The sequence below is a fragment of the Petaurus breviceps genome, unplaced genomic scaffold, assembly GCF_028583685.1.
Source record: "Petaurus breviceps papuanus isolate PSGF00001 unplaced genomic scaffold, PetGlider_PUasm1.0 78, whole genome shotgun sequence".
Classification (NCBI taxonomy): Eukaryota; Metazoa; Chordata; class Mammalia; order Diprotodontia; family Petauridae; genus Petaurus; species Petaurus breviceps.
Genome location: NW_027186502.1, coordinates 3,540,646 through 3,555,431, shown reverse-complemented (window position 1 = coordinate 3,555,431; position 14,786 = coordinate 3,540,646). Strand labels below are relative to the sequence as shown.

At 36.2% G+C, this 14,786-nt stretch overlaps 1 protein-coding gene across 1 annotated transcript in view; it reads left to right on the top strand.

Annotated features, from left to right (window-relative positions):
* The first annotated feature begins 590 nt into the window (after positions 1–590).
* ARHGDIB (Rho GDP dissociation inhibitor beta) overlaps positions 591–14,786 on the top strand; it is a 32,473-nt gene continuing 18,277 nt past the window's right edge. The window contains exon 1 of the mRNA XM_069106123.1: positions 591–740. The gene's annotated coding sequence lies outside the window, so the exon portion shown is untranslated. The remainder of the gene's footprint in view (positions 741–14,786) is intronic.

Below are 14,786 nucleotides of genomic sequence, written 5' to 3'. Positions count from 1 at the left end.
GTGCCTTCAAAAGTGTAAATAATGCAACATATTAATGCCATTTAAAATTCTTACTCACTTTGTATCTCACAGAAAATTGCATTGTGATCACCTCCCAATCTTTGGTGATTCTGAAGCCTTTGACAGAATGCTCCTTTCTTAATTACAACAAGGGGACTAACTAAAAAATTAAGACTTCCATATATGTGCAGTTATCATCGACATTTTCCTAGCCAATATTTATTTACAATAGAGATGTCTCAGAGATCTCTTTCCAAGTTTAGATATTATTTACATTTTGCAGATAAATAATCCAGAGAGGAGCCAGAATTATAGAAGGAGCTATTTACAAGTAGAGTACTGGGAAAACTCATGCCCTTTGGGCTTCAGGCCATGGCCTCTATAAACCTACATACTTAGACACTTCTGCAAATCTAAACAGAAACATATACATGCATATATTCACAGTAATTGTTGGTCAAATGCACACTTCGTGCATATCATTTCCACAGGAGCAATCATTTTTACCAAATGCACAATTTACTTAAGAGGCTTTTGTGCAGTCTGTTTATCAAAAGATGTGCCCTGATATGTAGCTCTTTGCAAAGAAACAGGATTTGAGGCAGCTCGGAGTTTCCTCTTCAAGTAGGTCTAAAACTTTTTTTTCTTCTATTCAACTTCCTTCCTTTTTATAACTGCCAGAACAGAGAAGCAAGAGCTGAGAGACAGAGGCACCCCAGAGGAAGACAGATCCACTTCGAGTAAGTTCAAATATTAGGGGGAGATTGGAAACCACAGGGGGTGGAGGGAAGGGTGGGGAATCTCTGAACAGAAGTGGCTGAACCTCCATACTTTATTTTTCCTGGGAGAGGGTCAGGGTACCTTGTTTAGAGGTCATCCTATGACAAGAAGTGTCTGGACAGGGGCAGAAGCAGGGATGGTCTTGGCTGTACCAGAAAGAGAAGCCAGAGTTGAGTTATAGCAAATAAGTCAGAGATAAGCCAGAGGAGAAAGAAGAGAGGCCAGACACCTGCCACCCACAGCCCAGATTCCTTAGTGATGGGCAAAGGTGGAGGCTGTGTGTGTGTGTGTGTGTGTGTCCAGAGACGGGTGTCCTGTTAAGATACAAGCAGGCACCAAGCCAAATTTAGGAGTGGTTGGAAAACTATAAGTTAAACCTGATATGGAACATCTCAGTGGATGGTGGGTTGGGGTGGAGAAATGTGGTTTCCTGTTTTTAAGCCGACTTTTAAGAGTAGTGAAAAATGGCTCAGTGTTCTCCACCAAATTTAAATTGCTCTTATAAAGGTACTTTTTGGTGATTTAAAGGACATCTATAAACTGCAACCTCCATAGAGTACAATGGAATTTACCAATGAAAGGAGATGAGCTGGTAGAACACATTGTTATTTATTAATCAAACATGCTCTCCTAGTATTTCTACGACTTAAGAGAAAATGAAATAAAATCCTACAGGCTGCTGGACAGAGATAAACACTGTACTTGCCTTATTTTTACTCCTTTCCAGATGAGGTGATTGCAAACAGATCAGATATGGTAATAAGCAAGAAAACATCCCCACACACCCATACACACACACAAACTGTACTAAATCTCAGGCTTCCGAAAAATTTAGAGTCTAGCACTTTCTTTGTGTGCTAGCAAGATGGATCATTTTGATCTTTCAGAGGGTCATGTTGGTCACATCGCCGGGTGACTGATGTCTTAATGCTAGCTGGGTGACCTTGGGTAAGTCAATTACCTCTCTCAATCTTGATTTTCTCCTCTATAAAAAGGGAATAATAATTACCCCTACTCTACTAGGCTATTATGTGGATCACAGCAATTTATACCATATATGTTATATATTACTTTACAAACTTCTAAGTGCTTATAAAGTTCCCTCCTTCAACTCTCTCCATCTTTCAAATATACTCTATTTATACTTTAATCTGCCCTGTAATTAATCTCTAAATTTGGTTAGGGTTGGGTGTTGCATTGGTAACTTCTTGTGATAGACTAAATTTTTTCTAAGTTCCCCCCAGGTAACAGTAGGGTGAGGGGCTTATATCACACCCTACTCCCCCACATTTTGAATTGCTTACAGTGAAGGTTTCTAGACATTGTGAGTTATTCTCTTTTGTGGCCTAACACTGCCAGGATGTTCAAAGAAGAGAAGATAGTTAAGTATCCATGTGTTAGGAAGAAAAAAGCAGAGGAAATGATGATTTTATGCATTTTGTTCACTGTTTTTTGTTAATTTTGCCATAAAATTCCTGCCATGCATACATGTGTGTCACAGAAACAGTTTACATTAGTATTGTGTATTAGTTTCAAAATGTGAACTATTCTATGAGTATAGAATTTGATGAGTCTAATCTCCACCGTTGATATTAGATGGATGTGTTTTATTCATAGTAGTAAGGTCAGAAGTAAAACTGCCAGGAATCCCACAAGCTACTTTTATGTAGTAGGCAGAGATTTATTGCTAGGCAAGGGGACCCTGACATGAAGGATTCATTTACTATTAAAGTTCAATCTAGGAAAGTAACTCTGTAAGAGGAGAAATATCTTGAGGGATTTTTCAAAAAGCTATGTGACTTGACCAGTGCAACCAGCAGGGAGAAAGCATCAAAAGTAGGGAAAGGCAGAGACAGTAATTTCTTAGGAATGTGTTTTCTGAAGTGGTCATTAGGACAGTATTTGTTTTTCATTTACACGACTTAGGCAGCTGTTTTGTTGGTTCCAAGTCCTCATAACTGTCACAATGAGCTATATTTCTCAGTGCTAGTGTGACATTTCCTCAGAAAACCCTGCCATTTTTGAGTTCCACATCCAGACACTGGTATGTCTAAGATTTTACTTAAAGGACCTTCATTTCTAAACACACATAATCATCAAAAGTGTATTGTGTTCTTTTCATATTTTTACATTTAATGTATATTATCAGATCTACCATTTTTAAAGAATATCAGTAATTATTATGTTATTATTATTATTGCTGTTTATCTGATATTGATCTAGGCAACTCTTTGATACATAATTTCTCTTTCCTTCGATTCTACTTGCTCCTTATGTTTAAGTCTCAGCTGTAAGGAATAACCTGATAAAAAAAAACAAAACATCAGTTCGGAAAAGTCACTTAGAGGCAGTGAGAACAGAATTCTGCTTACAGTAGCTTATGCTACTGAGGTTACATTATAAAGCCAAAAGTTTTTGTTTTTTTTTAGTTTCTGACAAAACATCTCAGACCTGAATTCCATGATTCTGGCTTAACCCTAACCCTTGGGCATCTGTCCTCTTCTCAGGATGGGGAGGAGGGAACAGTAAGGGAGACCCCCTTGTCTGACATAACCCTGGGGAGACTGGACTACAGCCAGATTAGAGAATAATGTGGGAGAAATGTTCAAGAGGTAGTTTAAGGTGATTTAAGAATATTGAAAGAAAGTCACCTCCTCAGGCCTGTTAGGAGCAGAACTCAATAAGCTCTAGACTTGTAGATTCTCCATCATTTTTGTGTCGTGGACCTCTTTGGCAGTCTAGTTAAGTCTATGGACTCCTCCAAATAATGTTTTTAAATTTATAAAATAGAATATATAGGGTTGCAAAGGAAGCCAATTATATTTTAAAAACAAGTTCATGGATCTCCAGGTTAAGAACCGCTGCCTAGAACCTCACCTGTCTTCCAGAGATAAGCCATTAAAACACTTGCTCAAGGGGCGGCTAGGTGGCACAGTGAATAGAGCACTGACCCTGGAATCAGGAGTTCCTGACTTCAAATCCGCCCTGGGGCACATCACTTACTAGCCGTGTGACCTTGGGCAAGTCACTTAACCCCAATTACCTTGCCTTCCCCCTCCAAATAGCAAAAAGAAAAACCAAAAAAACACAAAAATCACTTGCTGAAAAGGCTTGACTTGGCGCTTCCCTACATATGCCAGGAAGCTCCTCCCTCCACTCTGAGACTTCCACACTTCTCAGCTCTTGTCCCCATCTAGAGTTTACTATCTGCTCTCCTCTCCTTACTGTTCGGAAGGCTGGAGAAGTGTTTGGAGTAGCAGAGCTTTCTCTACCTCCTTTCCTGTGGGTCCTGAGAAAGTAAAGACTGGGAAGAGGAAGGCAAGGCTAAGGAAAGTCAAAGGCATCTGAAAGCCTTACTACTTGGGGAAGCCTCCTCTGATAACCACCTTAATTCTAATGCCTTGATTCTTTACTGTAAAAGAATAATGTCAAGAACGAAATAATAATAATAATAATTATTATTATTCTATTATAAGAACCTCAGCATTAAAGGCCTACCCTAGCCTAGATCTGTATCCCCAGAGCTGAGTCTGAATAGGACTGGCAGGATCGAGGGTAAAATGAGCACATTTGCTTAGACACTCATGGCCTGAAGTTTACCTCCTAGAGTTCTCCATTTTCTCCTTGTACTTAAGAGGTAATTAGGTCTTCTGCCCTCCTTCTCTCCACGCTCTCTCCTTAACAGGCACACTCTCTCTAAAACATTCTTTATTATTCAATACACAGCACTAAGCTCAGTTTCTGGGATTCATGCTGGCCTCCACCAGTTACAATATTGTTCATCAGGATTTCCTCCCTTAGCTCTGACTTTGTCCCCTTGGCTGACATTTCTCAGCATCCACAGCTGACCTCTGGCTTCGATTAAGAAAGAGAACAGCAAATGGAAGCTAAAATTAAACTGTTTGTGAAGAAGTTAAAAAAAAAGAAATGTAATAGTTCTATCCCTACTTTAATGTTTATTCAGATTATAAACAATCCTCACAATTCCCAGAACCCCTTGTCCCTTTCATACTCCTCAAAGAAATGAGTTCTATTTTTGCGAAGGAAATACTGACACATCCAGAGAAAGTACATTGTAAATCTTGTGGGAATAAAAATTTGATGCCCATTCAGTAAGCTCCCAAGATTCACTGAGGCTGTGCCTACACTACCCCCACCTCCAACAACTGCAACACAATAAACAAAAACAGTGGGAAAGTGAGGGCATAGACTAAAACAGTGGTCATCTTACACTAAATTAACCATCATGATATCGGCCTTAGCCAAAACAACCAGGATGACTAATTCTTTCTCTCGATCTATTTGGTTTCAAGTGTTTTAAAGTTGTTTAAATGGGTCACCAAATTGAAAGGGAAATACAGGATTTGGTCTAAATCCCTTAGTCACACCAGTCAGTTCAACCCTCTGTTTGGGAGGAGCCAGGCCTTGTACTTTTCTCTTCTGACTTCCTGAAGATGCCACAGTGAAAAGTATGGAAATATTCCACATTGTCTGACTAAGATTATTTTGCAATAAAGCCATTATTAACTTATTTACAACTAAACCTACTAGAAAAGAAGAACTATTCTCTATCATTGTTTTGCTTAAATAAATACATGAATGAATGAATGAATGTGTGTGTGTATATATATATGTATGTATGTATATTTTCAAGAAACCAAGTAACAGCCTTCGACAGGATATGTTTATTTATATATTGGTTTGTGTTAGGCCAAACCTGTGGCACAGGTAAGCTTAAGTTTATTTGTTCTCTGAGGGGTATAAGTGAGTATCTCAGCACTCTCAATGTTTAGCAGTGTTTTCTTGGGTAAAGATTTTTTTTTTAATTGGGTAAGTATCTACAAACAAAGTTGTGTTTATACAAACCAAGAGTAGAAGGAAATGGAGACAGTAATTTGGATAATTTTAAAATAAATTCCTTCACTAAAGACAAAGAAAACTTTGGTGCCTGAATTTTCCAGATTGAGGATGTTAATGCAGCTCTATCCTCTCTCTAGAAAATTGCTATGCATGGAAGAGTGGGTAAGTTCAATAGGATGAAAAGAAGAAAAGATGGAGTTTAAAAATTGTATGCTTCTGATACTACATTCTCCTCTTCCTCTTTTATTTATTTTCACAATCATTTGCCTTTGAAATTGGTTAGAGTGCTAGAGGAAGAGAAGGCAGGAAACAGAGCACTCAGAGGATGACATAATTACAAGTATAAAGAAACTTCCTCAAAACTACTGAGTTCACTGCAGCTTGACTGCAGAAATTGTGAAGACAGAAAGCTTTGTGAGACTGTGTATGTTCAGTGAAAGCAAGGAGTGTCTGGAGAGGCAGTGATGTAGTGGGGAAAGAACCAAAGTTGGAGTGTGGACATGGGTTCTAACTTCAGATTTGAATTTATTAATTATGTAGCATTTGGCAAATCACTTGGCCATATGCAAAATGGTAATAGTAAGACTTCTATCTTCATCACAAGGTTGTGTGAAGATTATATGGGGATACACAGGATACATACACATATCAAAGTGCTTTGTAAAGAGGAACAGAAAAATAAAGGAATATTGCTATTTATTTTTAAATCCTCAATAGATCCCAGCACAATGCTTGTACGTGGTAGTATACTTAAAGAATTAATTACATAAATGTGTGTATCAAATATTTATTTTCATATATAAAAATATTAAAAAAATACAAATACTTAAATGATATACACAGGTAGATGTATATATGTGTGTTCCATGCATACACACATACATACATGAGCTGGTGTAGCTTTGTAGAAAGACAGCTGACCTTAGAACTAGGAACACTTGATTTCAAGTCTCATTTGTGACACATGCTGACAGACTGTGTAACAACATGCAAGTCATTTAACCTCTCAATGCTCTAGGCAACTCTCTGAGACTGGACAAATGTTCCAACCTTCATAGAAGTTCCTCACGAAGAGAGTTTAGCACAAAAGAAATCATAGGCCTAGGCCCTATCCATATATGTATGTATAAAGCTATGTCTACATACATATTTGCACGTGTATGTAATATAATATGCATATGTATATATATGCTTTATCCATTTACATATGTGATATGAAATATAGATCATAATTCTGTCTGGGGCTTTGGGAAGAAGATGAAATTTTTCAAGATGAACCCCTGTAGTGACATATGTGATTTTTGAAATAAGCATCTATACATATTAAATGATGAATAACTGGGTGTTTGTATGTATATTTTCACAAATAAATAACTGAATTTCTAAATATTAAGAATTATGAATATGATATGGTAGAGTTCTAAGGAAAATAATAGATAATTTCAGAGCTGAAAGGGACCCTGGAAATTGACTAGCTCAGTCCTCTCTGTTGTTGTTTCTTAGTATGAATTAGTACTTCTTTAAGTCTTAAGAATGTTTGCAGGAACTAGACGTGTAACCTTGGGCAAGTTACTTAACCCCAATTGCCTTCCAAAAGGCTAAAAAACAAAAAAGAATGTTTGCAGGTTGGGGCAGCTAGGTGGCACTGTGAATAGAGCACTGACTCTGGAGTCAGGACGACCTGAGTTCAATTCCAGCCTCAGACACTTGACATACTAGCTGTGTGACCTTGAGCAAGTCACTTAACCTCAACTGCCCTACCCTCTGCCCTCCAAAAAGAAAAACGAAAAAAAAGAAGGTTTTCAGGCTAACTGTAACTCATGACCTATAAGGCTATCTGTTATTTCTATTCTTATTAGTCTGTTTTCTGTAATCCTTTCTTTAAAAAATTATCAACACTTTTTTTTCCACACAGCAGACATTTCCTAACATGTAAAACAAAGCCCCTAGCAAAGAACATTCCATGAAAAACAGTTAATTTACAAATTAACAGAAAGGAGAAATGTGCCCTTTAATTTTGACAGTATAATGTTCCAAGTTTGACTGCTGAATATTGACCAAAGTTTTGTTGCATCTCTCTGTTGATATTATTTCCACTGCTATAGCATTTAAACATATTGTCCTTTTGGCTCTACTTTCTTCAACTTGCCTCATTCTCATACATCTCATTTTTCTTTAAATTCTTCACATTTATCATGCCTTACATCTATACCCTCACTGTGTATTTGAGAAACAGACTCAGAGAGGTCGAGTGATTTGTATAAAGTCACATAGCTGGGAAGTAACGAAGTCAGTACTTGAACTGACTATCACTTCAACGTAAAGAACAACCCAAAATGAAATAGATTGAAAATGGAGTGTACCCCATTGAAAGAGCTGCTCACATTCTTTATGAGCATTTCCTCCCCCGTGTCAGTTTCTGTTGTTATGCTCTCCTTGCCCCATCAGCCCCCAAGAACCCCTCATATCATATCTTTAACATCTGAAAATGTTGAAGGGATGAACAAGTTCCTTGGCCCCAGTCTAAGCTGAGTCATGGATCTAATCCGGGTTTTTAAAGCAGAGTCGTCATTCCTGCTCAACTGTGCCTCATTTTGCTAAAATAGTTCAGCCTTGAATCCAGCTGTCAGGGCCTGGGAGAATTTGGTAGGAGGAGAGAATTTGGAGGGTTTGTCCCCCCTTTAACTTTGTGACTTAACTGTGAAGCCATATGGCTTGCACAATTTGCACATTAGTAAGTGTTTTACAAACATCTGCCGATTTGATTTAAAAATGAATTTTTTCCTGGCTTATTCTGTGCTTTCCCCAACCTCTTAATGACTATATTGATTTTTTCCCCTGTCTCACTCAGCTCTGTATAGGCAGCAGAGGATTTCAGAGAATCACAGAATCTTGAATTAAATGGGGACTTTGGACAGGATTTAGTCTATAGATGAGGAAAGTGAGGGCCACAGAGCTCAAGTGTATTTCCTATGGTGATACCACCTACTAAATGACCAATGTGAGACTTTGACCCCTGAGAAGCCACATGGTGTCGTGGAGAGAGAACTACCTTTGGAGCCAGGAAGACTCGATTTCAAAGACCATCTCTGACACATAGTGATAGTGTCTCTGTGACTCTGGGCATGTAGTTTAACTTTTCAGTGCTCTAGACCACTCTCATCGATTGTAAGTTGCAGAAAAGGTGTTTAAACATGCTTTGGTAGAGGAAGTTGTTCCCTCTTTGAGTGAAATCACTGATATATTTCTTTTTTCTATTCTTCTAATCCAAGTCCAGTGTGGGCTTTTTAACTGCACCAAGATCCGTTCTTTGTGATGTATTTCTGAACAATCTCTGTCTGACTCTATCAACATCACATGACTCTTCCAATTCTCCTCTGACCCTCAGACTCATTTAATGATAAAAATTAGAGTTATAGCATTATTTGGCCAAAAATAATATCTGTTTAGACAGGATCATATCAACTCAGAGATGAAGGAGACATGAGGTCACCTATACCTCACTATCCTGGCACTCTAGCATTAGTAAAGGGACCCTGGTGTCTCCATTCTATTGCCGCATAGAAGAGCTTTCTCTCAAAGCCATTGTTCAGGAGTTGCTTCAAATTCTGAGCTCCTGGTCCCCACATATGCATCAGACATCCTTGGCAATCACCAAAGAGACGACTATCTTTACTCAAGTACTTTTCAGCTTTTACTCTGTTACCCTTTGAACTTCATGAAGCTAGTTACTGCATCCATCCATACCATTCACTTAACATTTCACCACTTCATCTTCATTTTGAAGTCTTGAGAAATACTGTTCGAGGTGACCTCTGTTCTTTTCTTCATTAAGTTTCTCTTGGCTATGTGACTACTTTTACTTTTAACATTTTATTGATGCCTTTTGTTTTTATATCACCTTGATTTCCAAATATGTCACCTCCCCCTTTACCCTCCATCGAGCTTTCCTTTATTTAAAAAAAAAAATGCATTAAAAGAAAGCTTTAAAAAGGCAGTTCACAAAAACTAAACATTTCAGATGCAATTCAGTATATGTAATAATCCACTCCCATGGTCCCCCCCACCTTGGCCATTAATGAGGAGTAATGAATTTTCTCATCCTTTCACCAGGGCTAACCCTTGGTCATTTATAATTATATAACATTTAGTTTCGATTTTTGTTGTTACTCTTTCAATTTATATTTGTCGTCATTTTATATATTGTTTTCCTGGATCTATTTATTTTACTCTGTACTTATATGGGGCAACTAAGTGGCATAGGTGATACAGTGCTGGGCCTGGAGTCAGGAAGACTCATCTTCTGGAGTTCAAATCCAGCCTCAGACACTAGCTGTGTGACCCTGGGCAAATCACTTAATCTTGTTTGCCTCAGTTCCCTCATTTGTAAAATGAGCTAGAGAAGGAAATGACAAATCACTCCAGTGTCTCTGCTAAGAAAACCCTAAATGTGGTCCTGAAAAGTCAGACATGACTGAAAAAACAACTAAAGAATAAAAATAACTTCATGTTAAGTTTTCCTATGCTTCTTGAAGTTCTTATTTGTAGAATCTTAATTACATTCATGTACTATAACGTGTTTAGCCATTACCTTATCAATGGCTATCTACTTTATTTCTAGTCCTTTATCACAAAAAAATTGCTGCCATGGACATTTTGGTATATATATAAGAACTTTCTTTCAGTCTTTGATTTCCCTGGAGATCATTGCCTAGCATTGGAGTATCTGGGTCAAAGGATATGAATATTTTAATCACTTTTTAACATCAAATCTAAATTGACTTCTAGAATTGTTAGACATAACTTTATTGAGTGTGTTAGTGTGCTTGTCTTCCTGCCATCCCTTAATATTGACTATTTCCATTTTTATTAGTTTTGCCAGTTTTTTAAGCATGAAATAAAATTTCAGAATTGTTTTGATTTGTATATTTCTTTTTATTATTAATTTGGAGCATTCACTTATCTGGTTGTTTATAGTTAGAAAGCCCTCCTTTGAGAATTTTTGATTCATTTCCTTTGACTATTTTGTCTTATATGTCTTTATTAATCTCATTTACATCTTACATATCAGACTTTAGAAATAATTGATGCAGAGATGTTTTCCCTAATAAAGTTTCCATTCTTGTCCAAGATATGTTGATTTTATTCATGCAAAATCTATTTAATTACAAAGGCATGTAATTTAAATGACCTATTTTATTTTTTTTATACCTCAGTCCCCTATTTTGCTCTTTCCCTTGCCTCCTCATCCCATAGGAATGGCACTTCTAAATCTCAAAAAAAAAAAAAAACAACTTTGTAGCAAATTTCCTGAATAATGGTTTGTTTTACCCAGACATATAGTTATCTAAAAAAAATACATAAAATCAAAAACCATTTCCCAATAGATAAGTAGTCAAAGTATATGAACAAATAGTTCTCAAAGGAAGAATGTCAAACTTAATAATCATATGAAAGAATGCTTGAAATCACTAATAAGAGAAATTAAAATCAAAATGACTTGAAGCTTTAACTTCACACCCAGCATATTGACAAAGATGACAAAAGATGGGAATAGTCAATGTTGGAAGGATTGTGGGATGATTGGTATACTGATACAGTATTGGTGAAGTTATGAATTAGTTCACAGTTTTCAATAGTCTGGAAAAAGATTTGGAAATATTCAAATAAAAGGACTAAAAAGTGAATTTTTGATCCAAAAATTCTATTGCTGGGCATATACCCTAAATATATAAAATAAAGAATCTCCATATTTATCAAAATTTTTATGACAGTACTTTTTGTAGTAGCAAAGAATTGAAAACAAAGTATATCAATTAAATTTTTTAGTCATTTTTTAACCACAAGTGTAATGCAAGAAATATGATGAATACAGAAAAGCACAGAAAAATTTACATGAACAGATGCAAAGTGAAGTAAACAGAGCCAAGAAAGCAATATATACAACAAATCCAATAATGTAAATGGAAAAAGCATAAAATTATTGAAAATGAATGTTACAAAATTACACAGAAAAAGATTGACTCCTCATCCTCTTATTCTCTTCTTAAGTCCTTATCATCCAGCTTCTGACTTTATCATTCCATTGAAACTGCTCTCTCCAAAGTTACCAGTGGCCTCTTAGTTGCCACATCCAAAGGCCTTTTATCAATCCTCATTCTTCTTGACCTCTCTTCAGGCTTTGACACTGTCAGTCACTCTTTCCTTGATAGTCTTAAGGTTTTCAAGACACCACTCTCTCCCTCCTCCTTCCTATCTTATCTCTCCAGATCCTTCCTCAGATCACATCCTTTAACCGCTGGTTAGAGTTCTGCCCTGGGCCCTCCTCTCTTCTCCCTCCATATTACTTCATTTGGTGATCTCATTAGCTCCCATAGATTTAATTACCATTTCAACATTAATTAATTAATTTAATTTAAATCATTAACAGACGATTCTCAAATCTACTTATCCTGCCCCAACCTCTCTGTTGACCTCCAATCTCACATCTCCAACTGCCTTTCAGACATCTCATACTGGGTATCCACTAGACATCTTAAACCGAACACTTCCAGAACAGAACTCATTCTCTTTTCCCCTAAACTCTACCCCTCCTAATTTCCCTATTACTGTAGAGGGCAACACCATCATCCCAGAACCTCAGGCTCACAATCTGGGAATTATCTTTGACTCTACCTATCTTTCATTCTCCTATATTCAATCAGACACCAGGGCCTATTGATTGTACCTTTGCAGCATATCTCACATACACCCCCTTTTCTCCTCTAGTGTAGACATCCTCACAACCAGACTATTGCGATACCATGCTGGTCTACCTGCCTCAAGCATCTTTTCACTTCAATCCATCCTCCATTCATTCACCAAAATTATTTTCCTACTCCCTGCTCCCTACCCCCCCATCCCAAATAAATATACTCCCTATTGCTTCCAGAATCAGATACAAAATATTCCATGTGGCATTCAAAGCTCTTGATAATCTAGCCTCCTCCTCCTCCCTTTTCTTCTTAGACCTTACTTTGCCCCCTCACCATTCCATATATTCAAATACAGAGACACTGACTTCCTTGCTGTTCCATGAACAAAACATTCCATCTCTGTTCTCCAGGCATTTTCACTGGCTGTTCCCCAAGGCCTAGAATGCTCTCCCTCTTCAGTTCTGTCTACTGATGTCTCTGGCCTCCTTTAATCCAACTAAAAATCCTATCTTTTACTGGAAGCCCTTACCAACACTTCTTAAGTCTAGTACCTCCCCCTCGTTAATTATTTCCTATTTATCCTGCATATAGTTTGCTTTGTATATATTTACATGTTGTCTCCCTCACCCCCCCTTAAGAACAGGGACTGTCTTTTGACTCTTTTTGTATCCCTACTGCTTAACATTAGTATCTGGCACATAGTAGGCACTTAACAAGTGTTTATTAACTGACTGACAAAGAAGAGATATGAGAAAAATACCTTCTACTACACTTTTGTAGAGGGGTGTGTGTGTTTACAACATTGCATATATTTTCTGAATTTTTTGATGTACTGATAGATTTTGCTGATTTTTTTTCTTTTCACTTTTTCTTTTGTCTTAAAAATATTCATTGCTATATGAGATGACTTTATGGGAGGAAGAAAAGGAGGTATATGGGGTGAAATTTCGGCAATGTGAAGAAAAAAGATAGCAGTAAAATTTATTTTAAAACAAAGAGTTCTCCCCTAGCAAAAGCTATGAAAGGTACATGATCTTATTCTCTTCTTTTTTTTAAAGTGACCTTTTATATTAAGATTATATAGTCATTTTGAGTCTTACTATGGCATATTTAGACCAAAATGTTGGTCTAAAACTACTTTCTGCCAAACTATTTTTTAATTTTTTCAGTACTTCATGTTAAATAGAAAGTTCTTTATCAAGTGGTTTATATACATAGGTTTACTGAACATTGGGTTGGTAAGTTTGACTGTTTGTAATTCTGTTACACTGAGATACTTTTCTGTTTTTGAACTGGCACCAGTAGTTTTGATGATTAATGCTTTAAAATGTAATTTGAGGACCAAAAGTTCTGTTCCTCCTTCATTTCCTTCTGTATTTCCTTAAAATTCTATTTTATTTAGCTTTATAAAGTAACCTTTTGATAACTTGATTTGGCACAGCACTAAATTTGTAAATTAACTTAGTAATGTCATTTTTATCCTATTGAAATGGTTCAACCATGAGCAATGAATACTACTCAAATTGTTCTTATTTATTTCTTTGTGCTTTGTAATTATACTTATGGATGCTTTGTAGGTTAATAATTTTATTCATTTTGCATTTATTTTGCATGGGGTTTCTTCTCTATTATTCTCTCCAAGATTTTGTAATTATTGTATAGAAATAATGACAATTTTGTGGATTTATTTTGCATACTGCTACTTTACAGAAGCTATTGTTTCAATCAGATTCTTTCCTAATTTTCTGGAGTTTTCTTAGTCATCTGCAGATAGGAATAATTATCTCCTCTTTGCTGATGTTTATCCCTTTAATTTCATTCTCTTGTTATAACTATTGCTAACATGTTTAGAGGTACACTAAAAATAGTGAGGAATGGGAACATCTTTATTTTACTCTTGTATTTATTATAAAAGCTTCTAATGTTTCCCCATTGCAAATAATGCTAGGTTTGGCATATACACACATGCACATACACACATATGTATGTATGTGCATAATTTATCATTAAAGTGACTTTTGTATGCTTATAATTTTTAGAGTTTAAGCAAGAATAAATCTTTGAATTTGATATAATCATAGTTTTGTTTTTATGTGGATAATTATGTTAACTATTTTTCTGATATTGAAACAACCTTGAATCTCTAATATAAATCCAACTTGGTTATGATAGATAGTTTCTTTGCAAGGAATTTATTTGACATTTTTGCATCAGTACTCATCAATGCATTAATTAGCAGTTGGTCTATAGTTTTCTTTCTTTACTCATAGATTAGCTAATAAAATCATATTTATCTAGAAATGGATTTTATATAATGCTTTCTTTCTCTATTCTGTGAATAATTTGTGAAGCAGAGGTTTTTAATTGATCTTTTAATATTTGATAGAATTCTCCTTTATATTTATCTGTCTTGGACCAGAGTTGTTTTATTCTTTGGTATCTCCTTTATGA